Genomic DNA, 14,284 nt, shown 5'->3' with positions numbered 1-14,284 from the left:
GACACAGATTGGCAAACAATTGCCATTTTTGCAGATAGCCTCGCTAAGCCCCTCGAGAACGTCACACACACACATACTGTAGTTTGGCCATGTTATCTTTAAGACATACTGCATCCTTCAAGGAAGAGATAAGCAGATCAAGAATGGTTTGACAGTCCACACACACACAGAACGACTTCAAACAATGCCGCGCTTAAGAACACAACACTCAGAGAGAATGCTCAGGTCACCCCCCCCATAAAACATATAAACATTCACCCCTAGCAGGTATGCCCTTTTATTGTTTTATTGATGTTCTTGCCTAAGTGGGCCTCGCCAGAGCCCACTGACCGGCTCAAAGACCGCTGGCAATTTGTTAAAAATGGTAAGCCAAATGTATTTTTATTAGCATGCTTACAGCATTCTGGAATTGTTACCAGAGAAGTAATTAGCTCAATGGTTGCACCTCGGCGCCAACTGTGGTACGTCTCAGAATGGGAAACAAAAGACATATGTTCCGGTTCTATTTGTGCACAATTAAACTAGTCACCAAACTGTCGAAAGCTGGGAGAAAATGGTATGTAAAAAAGGATGAGTGAGTGAGAAGAATGCACCAAAATAGTTTCCCTTTTATGTTCAGGTGAGGAGCGGTTTTGTGTCGAGTGCATTGTATGCCTGAATGAAGTGATAATCAGAGCACTTCAAGCTGGATTGTCTCAGTATCAAATCAGACGACGGAAAAAATTGTCTTAGTGTGCGAGTTCTCAGGGAAACAATACCCTTGATAAGGAGATCTGAACTTCGTAAACTTGACACAGCGATCCATCTTCGCGTCTCACAAAAGAGCAGAGGATGTTTGGGGAGAAAAATGACGATTGATTGATGTCAAACGCCAAATCAAAATTGATTTACAGCTCCTGCTGCAAACGAGAGCAAGCCATCTGTGACAATGGTGGCAAGAATTATTAAGCAAGGAAGTCTGGTGTGACTTCAATTAAGATTAATTGATGGAAAACCGCTTTGAGGACCGAGGGGGAGAGTGAAAAATCACAAATCAAAATAAACAAAAGGAAAAGGGGCGAGAGAGAGTGAGAAAAACTAGAAACCTTACAAAATCCTGATGGCTGGTTTAACAAGAGTAGGATTTGTGGAAAGACCTCGACAAACAAAAGGAAGAATGAGGCAGCAAAGCCCTTTGGCAAGCTGTAAGTAATTAAAAAGGCCTGTAAACGTCTCAAAAATAAAAGGGCCACTTCAAAACGCGATGGTGGGCGAGCGGCTGTGGCAGGAGGGGAGCTGGGAAAAGACCAGGGGTCCGCGCACCTTGGGGACACTGAGTGATGCACACAAACACAACATCTTACTGTAGGGGACTTTTCAAAGGCCTTTTGTTGTGGCCCCTCAATCTGGCCATTGTCCCCTGGTACAGAAAGCTGATGAAGAGTAGATGGACTTATTAAGGGGACTGCAAGGGGCTGGAGAGAGGGGAGCATGTGTACCGACTCAACCTTATACGCATGGAGGCCAGGGAGGTGTTGGAAACGGGAGGCTTCTGTCCATCTGGAGGGGAGAGATAGAGATGGAGCTGAATCTAACAGAGGACCAGCTCGTCTAAAGCAGAGAGGAACCTGATGGTGTTTCGACCAGACAGACAGAGGCAGACAGAATGACAGTGGTTTATAGGGCTCTATATATTTAGCATACTAGGGAATAGTTGCAACATGCTACGTCTTCGCAATTGGGCTTGAGGAGTTTTGTGTTTAAAACCAAATTAGGCTGGGCAATTGAGAATGCTCAGCAAGGGCTATTGCAATTGTTATGGAATAATCACTATTGTGGCATTTCTATTTGGAAAGCTGAGAATAACTACAGTTGAAGTCAGAAGTTTACATAAACTGAGTTTAAATGTATTTGGCTAAGTTGTATCACAATTTCTGACATTTAATCCTAGTAAAAATTCCCCGTCTTCGGTCAGTTAGGGTCACCACTTTATTTTAAGAATGTGAAATGTCAGAATGTTTACAGATGTTTACATAAACTCAATTAGTATTTGGTAGCATTGCCTTTAAATGGTTTAACTTGGGTCAAATGTTTCGGGTAGCCTTCCACAAGCTTCCCACAATAAGTTGGGTGAATTTTGGCCCATTCCTCATGACAGAGCTGGTGTAACGGAGTCATGTTTCTAGGTCTCCTTGCTCACACACTTTTTCTATAGGATGAGGTCAGGGCTTTGTGACGGCCATTCCCATACCTTGTTGTCCTTAAGACATGTTTTGCCACAACTTTGGAAGTATGCTTGGGGTCATTATCCATTTGGAAGACCCATTTGCGACCAAGCTTTAACGTCCTGACTGATGTCTTGAGATGTTGCTTCAATATATCATTTTTCATCCTCATGATGCCATCTATTTTGTGAAGTGCACCAGTCCCTCCTGCAGCAAAGCACCCCCACAACATGATGCTGCCACCCCTGTGCTTCATGGTTGGGATGGTGTTCTTCGGCTTGCAAGCCACCCCTTTTTCCTCCAAACATGACGATGGTCATTATGGCCAAACAGTTCAGACCAGAGGACATTTTGTTTCATCAGACCAGAGGACATGCGGAGGTCTACAATTTTTTTAATGAGGTCTTTGCTGATTTCCTTTGATTTTCCCATGATGTCAAGCAAAGAGGCACTGAGTTTGAAGGTAGGCCTTAAAATACATCCACAGGTACACATCCAATTGACTTAAATTATGTCGATTAGCCTATCAGAAGCTAAAGCCATGACATAACTTTCTGGAATTTTAAAGGCACAATGTATGTACACTTCTGACCCACTGGAATTGTGATGGATTATATCACTTATAATTCACTGTTTGTAAACAATTGTTGGAAGAATTACGTGTGTCATGCACAAAGTAGAAGTGCTAACCGACTTGCCAAAACTATAGTTTGTTAACAAGAACTTTATGGAGTGGTTGAAAAACGAGTTTTAATGACTCCAACCTAAGTGTAAGTAAACCCCCAGCTTCAACTGTACACAATGTAATCTGCCCCAAAAATAGCATGCACGACAAATGTGAACACTGCTAAGATTCAAAATTACTTTGAATGAAACGACACCCTCCTGCTGCAAAAAGTTAATGGCAGAGAGCCACACAATGTTAACATTACCATTAACTTTGTGTTTTTTTATGGAAGCATTTCTTTTTACAGCTACTTAATTTTACAGGCGGCAGAAACTCAGAGTGACCCTTGCTGGTGATTTAGCGCAGCGGCAGTCAGCAGCCTGGCAGCCCATCCTGGGACTTGTGCTAACAGCCTCCTGTCTCGGTGCTGGTGGCAGGTCCATTAGCCTGGATAAAAAGCCGTTTATTTGGGGGTGGGTGGCGGTGGACGGAGGCGGAAAGCCGAAACGACCAAGCAATTATTACAAGTTCTACTTTCTGACCAAAGGAGCTCTGACCCCTCCACCAGATGTATCTGCACAAAAGACCCCCTCGCCCTCCCGCCACCCTCCCTTTCCTCTCCATGTGTGAACTGTGGCAGCTCCCAGTCCCCTCAGGACTCCCTCCCTCCCCATGTGCACGCACACACATCAACCCCCCTCTCTTAGGACATGAGAGGGGTGGTAGTGTATATGTGTGTGTGGGGGGCTCGTTTGAAACAGACTGACTGTAGTCATTAAGGAAGCTGACATTTAAAAAAAACAACTCAAGCCATTTACTCAGTTAATAAGAGACTTTGTCCAGCAGTCAGTTTTGACAGCGGCAATAAATAAAAAATGTATGTAAACAAAACATATGCTGAACACCTCATTTGGGCGCTGGAGTGGTGCGTGGGCTCGTAAATCAGGGAAGTGTTTGAAACGGGAGTAGATTACAGGCCTGTGTTATTGAGCTGTTACAGCGTGCCTCGTATAAACCTGAACCTTTTCACTCTCCAGTAGACCATGCTCTACATCATAGCCGGGAGTTCTCCTGTCCGGGGACGGCCCTCAACGCAGGGGTCTCTGCTACATGACGCCTTTAAAAGAAAAAACTGAAACAAGCTTCAGTAACACCACCAAAACAACAGTATACTCAACTGAACTGCCACAACAACAGTATACTCAACTGAACTGCCACAACAACAGTATACTCAACTGAACTGCCACAACAACAGTATACTCAACTGAACTGCCACAACAACAGTATACTCAACTGAACTGCCACAACAACAGTATACTCAACTGAACTGCCACAACAACAGTTTAGTCATCTGTTTGGTTAAGCGGTTGAATAATCTAATAATAATCTATGCCTTCCGAATGGAAACATTCTGGAAGTGCATTAAAGATAGGAAGTCCTTAAAATCTTTATATTCCTGGATGGAGTCGACAAAGGCTTTCCTACTATTGCATATCGGCGTGTTAATATTAACGTCACACGTCAGCTCATCAAAACAAAGAGTCCAATCAAAAGAAATGAACCGAATACAAAAAGAAACTTGACTGCTGCGCTTACGCCTTTACAGCTACTTCAAAACATCTCTCCGCCGAAACCCAGGAACATTGCCCTCCTCCTTTATCGCCTTTCATCTTTCCAATCCTTTTCTAGCCTCCCTTCTCGACGGCATTCTTAAAACAACTTGAGATGATACTTGGCATACAGGCGAGGGGGCAAATGGAGAGAACAGGAGAGGAAAAGACGAGACGGCATTGGAACAGGAGGAGAAAGAGACACGTGTATAGATTGGGGCAGGGTCACCATAAAATAAATGATAAATTGTAGAGTGAGTGTTTGCCCTCAATGTGCCTGGAAATGGAGAGGCTGAGTGGCCTATCTGGGGGAGCCAGTCCCATTAGTCTCCTCCTCTGGGGGGGTCTCTCACTCGGGGCCCTAAGAAGCACGCACGCCATCCGTCCCATGTGCACACACAGTCAGATTAAGGTATTTGTCAAAAGAGGGGGCCAACAATGTGGCAGGGAGAACAGAGAGGGAGGGAGGAGGAAGGGGAGCTCAAGCTGTCCGTCTATTTGCCTCACTAGCTGCTTTTTAATAGAGATCTCAGTCAGGTGTCGACACCGCTCTGCCAAAACATTTGCATAATGATGTTTAATCTTAATTGACATAGTGGCATTTGCACTTTTTTGGGTTCTTCCACCGAGCTATCCTTTAGTGGTGGCTAAGATTAGCTGTTCCTTGCCTCATATACACAAGGGTAAAAACAACCATCTATGATATTAAAGAAACCAGACATTGTTACATCCAGAGGCTGATATAACCACATGTGGGAGGGGGCGCACTTGTGAACAAAACTGTAATAACGCAAGTGATAGCTAGATGACACATCGGTAGATGATCCTAATGCAGCCATAAGTGGCTACGAGATGCCTCTGGCTCTGCCAGCGGTTTTTATTTTGGTATTCTTTCCCCGATCTCCAGAGCCGTGCGGTGAGGCGAGGGTCTTTTTTCCACAGGCGTTTCCAGCCCATTAGGACCAGGCGAGCCACGCAGATGACGACCATCAGACAGCGTGAGGGGGAGATTGGAGCACGATAATACAAAGGGATAAAAAAATAAAAAAAGAGAAAACAGGGATACAGAAAAACAAACAAAACGAACGCCATCACAGCTCGGGCCCTATTTTAATGGCATTCATAAAAACAAATGCCACATCCATTTCTTATTAGCCCAGAGCCGTCCTACACATGTCAATGACTAGCCCCCTTTCCCCCCGCTGCGAGACGTTCATATGAATTCCCAGCCACACTCACACATGCTGCAAGCTACGTGCTAAGCATAGACAAGTAGCAGGCAGGCTGGGAGAAGAGGGAGGGAGGAAAAAGAGAGGAGAGCCACTGCCTTTCATCCCTGGTACAGAGGCGTTATTTATAATACCCAAAGATTACCACCCCCAAATTTGCCTGGGGGTACAGGGATAGATACAGCAAGACAACATTCTTGAGGTAAAAAGGGAAATATATTAAATGAAATGAATTTACAAGGGAGGGTGGGCGGTTGGGGGGAGGGGGAGCATAATAGCGCTGCATTAAGGGAGAGGTCTGTTGAATGCCAAAAGGATATTCGTTTCCATAATGGCCCAATGTTATCAATTGAATTATTGCCTGTAATATCAGCGTTAGTGGTCGACTCAAAACCACCCGCACTAATCAATTCCCATTCACACTCTGCCATCATTATCACGGTCTATGTCATCATTACAGACCCAAACCCGTGGCTCTAACATGGCTTCTGCTGGGAGATTGGTTAAATAATCACCGTGTTGACTGGCTCGCTGCTGTTCGGTGCCTCTCGTCGTGAAAGAGAGTGGTTCTCGAGCAGCAGTCCCAGACAGTGGAGGTGTATTGGTGGTGGAGGAGAGAGAGACTGCAGGCGTTGAACAATGCTCAATTATGTCGTCCAGGGGAACGCGACACAGCGCTCCTTTCATTATCCCTGGCTGAAGCCTCTTTTCTGTGTAGTCAACAGGCAGAACTGGAGTATTAGCCCCACACATTGGCTCTGTACAGGGCCCCGACATAGGACCGCCACTCCTAGTAGCCATACCTGGAGACATTATTTCCGCCTTATCCCAGGTTTTATGCCTGAATCTCCGCCAAACTTAGAATCTGGGTTCCCCCCTTCTTTTTCTCTCAAGAATTTACCATCTGAGGTATACTATTAGGTTTATATAAATACTTTGTTCAATAGAGAATTGCATCAGAAAAAACAATAGTCCAAACCCTATGCCTCTACCATGTATGGTTCAAAAGTTAGATCATTTAATCAGAGAATTAAGCATGATTAGTGAATAGAATGTCATTACGGCAATGGTCAAAAACTGGTTGCTGTTTAATAGAACTCAGTCACTGCTCTGCGGGAAGAACGGCACGAACGTCAAATGTCAACTGACAAGCTAGGTAGTGGCTGCAGGATTGCATGCGATAACAGGGACTTAAAAAAAAGTACATCTGCAGAATACAAAAAAGAAATTAGCCAATATACGATGAACAAAAATATAAATGTAACATGCAACAATTTCAAAGATTTACAGTTCATATAAGGAAATTAGTCAATCAAAATAAATTCATTAGGCCCTAACCAATGGATTTCACATGACTGGGAATACAGATATGGATCTGTTGGTCACAGATACCTTAAGAAAAAAAAAAGGTAGGAACATGGCTCACAAAACCAGTCAGTATCTGGTGTGACCACCATTTGCCTCATGCAGCGCAACACATCTCCTTTGTGTGGTTCAGAAAACCAGTTAGTATCTGGTGTGACCACCATTTGCCTCATGCAGCGCAACACATCTCCTTTGTGTGGTTCAGAAAACCAGTCAGTATCTGGTGTGACCACCATTTGCCTCATGCAGCGCAACACATCTCCTTTGTGTGGTTCAGAAAACCAGTTAGTATCTGGTGTGACCACCATTTGCCTCATGCAGCGCAACACATCTCCTTTGTGTGGTTCAGAAAACCAGTCAGTATCTGGTGTGACCACCATTTGCCTCATGCAGCGCAACACATCTCCTTTGTGTGGTTCAGAAAACCAGTTAGTATCTGGTGTGACCACCATTTGCCTCATGCAGCGCAACACATCTCCTTTGTGTGGTTCAGAAAACCAGTCAGTATCTGGTGTGACCACCACTTGCCTCACGCTGTGCGACACTTCTGTCAAAGAGTTGATCAGGCTGTTAATTGTGGTCTGTGGAATGTTGTCCCACTTTTCAATGGCTGTGCGAAGTTGTTGGATATAGGCGGGTACTGGAACACACGGTCGTACATGTCGATCCAGAGCATACCAAACATACTCAATGGGTGACACGGCTGATGAGTATGCATGCCATGGAAGAATTTGGACATTTTAAGCTTCCAGGAATTGTGTACAGATCCTTGCGAAATGGGGCTTGTTGAAACATGAGGTGAAGGCGGCGGATGAATGGAGAAGCGGATGAATGGCACGACGATGGGCCTCAGGATCTCTTCACGCATCTCTGTGCATTCAAATCGCAATCAATAAACTGCAATTGTGTTCATTATCCATAGCTTATGCCTGCCCATATCATAACCCCACTGTCACCGTGGGGCACTCCGTTCACAACGTTAACATCAGCAAACTGCTCGCCCACACAATGCCATAGACGCTGTCTGCAATCTGCACGACACAGTTGAAACTGGGATTCCCAGCGGCCATCGAAGGTGAGAATCTTCCTACTGAAGTTGGTTACGATGGCGAACTGCAGTCAGGTCAAGACCCTGTTGAGGACGATGAGCTGAGGAGCTTCCCGAAACGGTTTCTGACAGTTTGTGCAGAATTTCTTTGGTTGTTGAAACACTCAGTTTCATCAGCGGTCTGGGTGGCTGGTCTCAGACAATCCCATAGGTGAATAAGCACGATGTGGAGGTCCTGGGCTGACGTGGTTTGGCCGGTTGGATGTACTGCCAAATTCTCAAACTACGGTATATTATGCGAGAGAAAAGAAAAGCACATTTTCAGGCAACAGATCTGGTTAATATTCCTGCAGTCAGCATGCTAATTGCACACTCCCTCAAAACTTGAGACAACTGTGGCATTGTGTTGTGTGACAAAACTGCACATTTTAGTGGCCTTTTATTGTCCCCAGCACAAGGTGCACCTGTGTAATGATCACACTGTTTAATCATCTTCTTGATATGCCACACCTGTCAGGTGGATGGATTGTATTGGCAAAAGGGAAATGCTAACTAACAGGGATGTAAACAAATTTGCAGACCAAATGAGACATTTCTGGGATCTTTTATTTCAGCTCATGGAACAACACTTTACATGTTGCCTTTATATTTTTGTTCAGTGTATATGTATATATACACACACATTACCAGTCAAAAGTTTGGACACCTACTATACTCATTCAAGGGTTTTTCTTTATTTGTACTATTTTCTACATTGTAGAATAATAGTGAAGACGTCAAAACTATGAAATACCACATACGGAATCGTGTAGTAACCAAAAAAGGGTTAAACAAATCAAAATATATTTTAAATGTGAGATTCTTCAAAGTAGCCACCCTTTGCCTTAATGACAGCTATGCACACTCTTAGCATTCTCTCAACCAGTTTCACGAGGTAGTCACCAGGAATGCATTTCAATAACAGGTGTGCCTTGTTAAAGGAATTTCTTTCCTTCTTAATGCATTTGAGCCAATCAGTTGTGTTGTGACAAGGTAGGGGTGATATACAGAATATGGCCCTATTTGTAAAAAGACCAAATCCATATAATGGCAAGAACAGCTTAAATAAGCAAAGAGAAACTACAGTCCATTATAACTAAGACATGAAGGTCAGTCAATACGGGAACATTAAGAACTTTTAATGTTTCTTCAAGTGCAGTCGCAAAAACCATCAAGCGCTGTGAGGAAACTGGCTCTCATGAGGACCACCACAGGAAAGGAAGACCCAGAGTTGCCTCTGCTGCAGAGGATAAGTTAGTTATTAGCCTCAGAAATTGCAGCCCAAATAAATCCTTCAGAGTTCAAGTAACGGACACATCTCAACATCAACTGTTAGAAGAGTAAGAATAAGAATTTGTTCTTAACTGACTTGCCTAGTAAAATAAAATGTAAAATAAAAAAATATATATATAAAAAAAAAGAGACTGCGTTAATCAGGCCTTCAAGGTCTAATTGCTGCAAAGAAACCACTAACGGACACCAATAATAAAGAGACTTGCTTGGGCCAAGAAACACAAGCAATGGACATTAGACCAGTGGACATCTGTCCTGAGGTCTGATGAGTCCAAATTGGAGACTTTTAGTTCCATTCACTGTGTCTTTGTGAGACGCAGAGTAGGTGAACGGATGATCTCCTCATGTGTGGTTCCCACCGTGAAGCATGGAGGAGGTGGTGTGATGGTGTGGGGATGCTTTGCTGGTGACGCAGTCTGTGATTTGTTTAGAATTAAAAATGCACACTTAACCAGCATGGCTACCACAGCATTCTGCAGCAATAAGCCATCCCATCTGGTTTGCACTTAGCGGGACCATCATTAGTTTTTAAATAGGACAATGGCCCAACACACCTCCAGGCTGTGTAAGGGCTATTTGACCAAGAAGGAGAGTGATGGAGTGCTACATCAGATAATCTGGCCTCCACAATCACCCAACCTTAACCCAATTGAGATGTTTTTGGTTGAGTTGGACCAGAGTTGTTCTGGGATTGATTTGCACTTTTTGCAACAAAGCACGTTAATCTCTAGGAGACAGAACTCATCTCCTTCCTGAGCGGTATGACGTCTGCGTCTACCATTGTGTTCATACTTGTGTACTATTGTTTGTACAGATGAACGTGGTACCTTCAGGCATTTGGAAATTGCTCCCAAGGATGAACCAGACTTGTGGAGGTCTACAAATTGTTTTCTGAGGTCTTAGCCGATTTCTTTTGATTTTCCCATGATGTCAAGCAAAGAGGCTCCAAGTTTGAAGGTAGGCCTTGAAATACATCCACAGGTACACCTCCAATTGTCACATCAAACGATGTCAATTGGCTTTAGAAGCTTCTGATAGGCTATGACATCATTTTCTGTAATTTTCCAAGCTGTTTTAAGGCACAGTCAACTTAGTTTATGTAAACTCCTGATCCACTGGACTTGTGATACAGTGAATTATAAGTGAAATAATCTGTCTGTAAACAATGGTTGGAAAATTACTTGCGTCATGCACAAAGTAGATGTCCTAACCGACTTGCCAAAACTATAGTTTGTTAACAAGAAATTTGTGGAGTGGTTGAAAAACGAGTTTTAATGACTCCAACCTAAGTGTATGTAAACTTCTGACTTCAACTGTATATCCTCCCCAAAGAAAATTAGTTCTAATTTTCATGGTGTGATTAGTTCCCTTCACGTTGCGATAGAAACGGTCCATCTCAACATTGATTGACCAGGGTAAGAGCAATAGAAAGCCACCTATCTGGTGACGAAAGTGACAAGGGTATCAAGTTGATTTTGATTGGTCCAAAGAGTGAACACCTCAAATGCAGAAAATGGAGATGCCCCCCCTAGCAAACGGTCACAACAAACTAACGTTCTTATTTAATCAACACTGTTAAGTACAAGCATATTAAAGGTTGTAATATTGTAGAGAACAATCTGATGATTAATTGTATGTGATTCATAATAACATAGGGCACCCTCTTGAATTTAACCTTATTTTACCACATTCTAGAGCAGTGAGTGAACACCCTATATTCTATTTATTTTTGTATTTTATTTCACCTTTATTTAACTAGGCAAGTCAGTTAAGAAAAAAAAAAATCTTATTTACACTAACTGCCTACCAAAAAGGCACAAGGTCTCCTGTGGGGGTCAGGGGCCTTGGATAATTAAAAAAAATAAATGAAATAAATACAATATAAATATAGGACAAAAAAGAGACAACAAGAGAGACAACACTACATAAAGAGAGACCTACATAGCAAGGCAGCAATACACGACAACACTGTATGGTAGCAACACAACATAACAACCAGGCTTGATTCGATTTAATCATAATTGAAATGTGAGGATTTTTGGAAGAAAAAAACTGCAACACATTCAAATAGTTGCAGTTGCCATTATGAGTACATGCGTGAAACAGAGACCCGTGTTCACAAATTAATGCCATGATTTGACATTCCCTGACACGAGGATAATAGCCTTGTCATTTAATCAAGACCTCAACGCAGTGGTTCAACACAACCAGATGGAATGAAGAAAACGGCATATGCGAGAGATCACAGACATCTATATCTGCAAGCCCACCCGATTTATGGGCTAAATACTGTAAAATAGCAATGACAGCTATACCCCCCTCTTTCTGTTTAGTCTCAAAAGCAACCAGAATCTTCCTCGCCACCCGCCATCTGAAATTAGACATTATCTTTTTCTATGTCGCAGTTTGTTATGTTCTTGTTTTCTTCTGTTCCCATTTCTTGATCCTTCAGATCTGAGAGGTTAGTGGCGTGCTAGAGCTAGTGCAGTGCGGCGGGAGCGGGGCCCGAGCTATAAAAAGACCCAGAGTCTTCCCTCTGCCATGCATTATTCATGGGCATCACCTTCCATCAAGTGGTAGAAACCTCAAGGATGTCTAACTTTAGGTTGTGTGTTTGAAAAAGGGGAAGACAAGAGGAGCCAGGCTGAGGCAACGTTCCCTCTGTGCTGCTGCCGTGTATAATTTATTCCCGGTTCAGATGACATCAAATACTTGTACCCTCTTGAGTGTTGCAGTTTGCATCTACGATGCTTAAGGGAAAGAGAGAGATGTTTTATCTTCCCTCCCGCTCGTCTTTCTAGCTCAGTCATAACGAGCGCCAGCACCTGTTACATCCATAAAGATGACATTCAACAACAACAACCTGTACAACGCAGCAGAGTGCTCCAAAAAACAAGCTCGCTAAACGGTGAGGCAAACTTTTGGGACAGACCTATGGAGCAATCACGAGCAATGTTGTTGTTCAGGCTACGCTATTCCACAGATGCTGTTTATGGTTTGCTACATTCCATCCAGATAGATCAGTTCATATCAGTGTCAGAACCAGTGTATGACACTCACTGTAAACAGTTTTTGTTTGTCTATCATGTTTTCTGGGTCACCGGAGCGAGAGGCCAGAGAGACTCGCACAGACCAGTATGACAAGGAGGCCATTATTTCAAACTTTTGGCTGTAACTCTCAAAATATTATGCAATGCCTTCTGGATTGATTTACTGTAGACCTCTGTGTAGCTCAGAGTTGAGCGCATTTTAAGAAAGCATATAGCGGGGCATGGCCGAACTTAGTACCACAAATGCAGCCATTATTTGCGACAAAAAAAGCTGAATGTATCTTAAGAGGCCGTTCTTGGAAAACGGCTTTTACAAAGATCAATTTAGTAGGTCATATTTTGATATTTGAGATGTCCAGGGCAGATTGTGACGCAGCTGACCTCGGTAACAGTGTGTGTGATAAATATTATGCCCTCTCGTTGCTGTGCCTCGTGGTCGCTCAGGGAGGTTCAGGTGGCAGTGTGGCACAGCCGTGGCAAAATGCACTGTCATTCCCCGCACGTCCGCTTTCCAAGAGCGCCCGCGAGGTCCCAAATAGCCCCAGCCAGAGCACACAGAGGCTGCAGTAAACAAGTCCATATAGCCTGGGCAGGGAGGAGGGCGTGGGGTGGAATGAAATCCAGTGACCGCTACGTGCAGAGTCACCACTCACCCACAACTGGAAGCCCTTTATGACACGAGTCAACAGACGGAGAAAAACAGTCAGCGAAAAGACCTGCGACAGTCAGCCAGACAGTCAGAGCAGGGCAATGCCAGGAGTGTCAGCCAGATTGAATATATGCTATTCCATACTGACCTATATTCATATGTGAGGGGGCCATTGAAATATAAGTTAATGACGCCGTGTCTGGTGACATTCTGTGTGGCACAAAGGGGCTGCTTTAGCTCTGTTTGGCTTGATAATGTGGCGGCGCATGGTGTCTGTTAAACTGCATTAGTTATAATATGAGCAGAACCATTTTGGCCATTTCACTCTGGGTGGCAAGGACTAAGTAGCTCTTTGGGAGAGAGAGAAGGAAAAAAATATCTGGGAAAACTGCTGACAGCTTTTTGGCCGGAGGGGCGGAATTCTGAAATGCCTCTGTATGACAGGCCAGGGTCATTCCCTAGTCAGGGAGCAGACTTTCCCTGACCCTGTGTTTCTAAGAAACGACTTTGAGGACTGTGTGTGGGGGGGGTGGTCTAGGGGGGGTAAACTCATCCCCAGTCTAAGCAGCATGGTAGAGGGGAGGGGTGAGGTGTGTGTGTGTGTGTGTGTGTGTGTGGAGGGGGGTTCTGCTGGAGGGAGGCAAAGGGCAAGAGGGAGAAGCGTGAGGAGAAATCGATACGGCTGCTGTGAGTCATTCGCCACTGTGCCTTTTGGCCGGGCGTGGAGGCAGCGGTGGGAGGGGGGAAAATCAAAACGGACGCCTTTACAAAACTAATAACTATCAGTGAGGCTGCCCTCCAGACAGACGTGTCAGTCGGTTGTGTTCTGATAGAGAGAGCCAGGCACAGGCACAGCAGGCCAGGACAGAGCTGTAGCAGAGCAGGTTGGAGCACACAGGGCTGGGAGCACCACTGGCTGGGCTGCCTGGTAACAACACAAACTGCCATAGGGCCTGATGAGTGGGGGGCTGAAGTATTAAAAGGCAATGGGAAGACACGGCCAGGTAAATGGAGAAAGTGTGGGAGTATTTCTGTGCTTTTAGATAAAAGCAGATTCAGAGCAACACTATTCTGTATGACAAGGAGATGTTCTGATGGCACCTGAAAAGTCCATTATAACTTTCATTGTA

General features: G+C 44.1%; 1 protein-coding gene across 3 annotated transcripts in view; it reads right to left on the bottom strand.

Moving 5' to 3' along the window:
- LOC118391052 (zinc finger and BTB domain-containing protein 16-A) overlaps nucleotides 1–14,284 on the bottom strand; it is a 155,848-nt gene that overhangs the window by 105,484 nt on the left and 36,080 nt on the right. The window lies entirely within an intron of this gene.

Source organism: Oncorhynchus keta, chromosome 12 (genome assembly GCF_023373465.1).
Source record: "Oncorhynchus keta strain PuntledgeMale-10-30-2019 chromosome 12, Oket_V2, whole genome shotgun sequence".
In the NCBI taxonomy this organism is placed as follows: Eukaryota; Metazoa; Chordata; class Actinopteri; order Salmoniformes; family Salmonidae; genus Oncorhynchus; species Oncorhynchus keta.
Note: the sequence above shows the minus strand (reverse complement) of the source record. Positions and strands in the feature narration are given on the sequence as shown.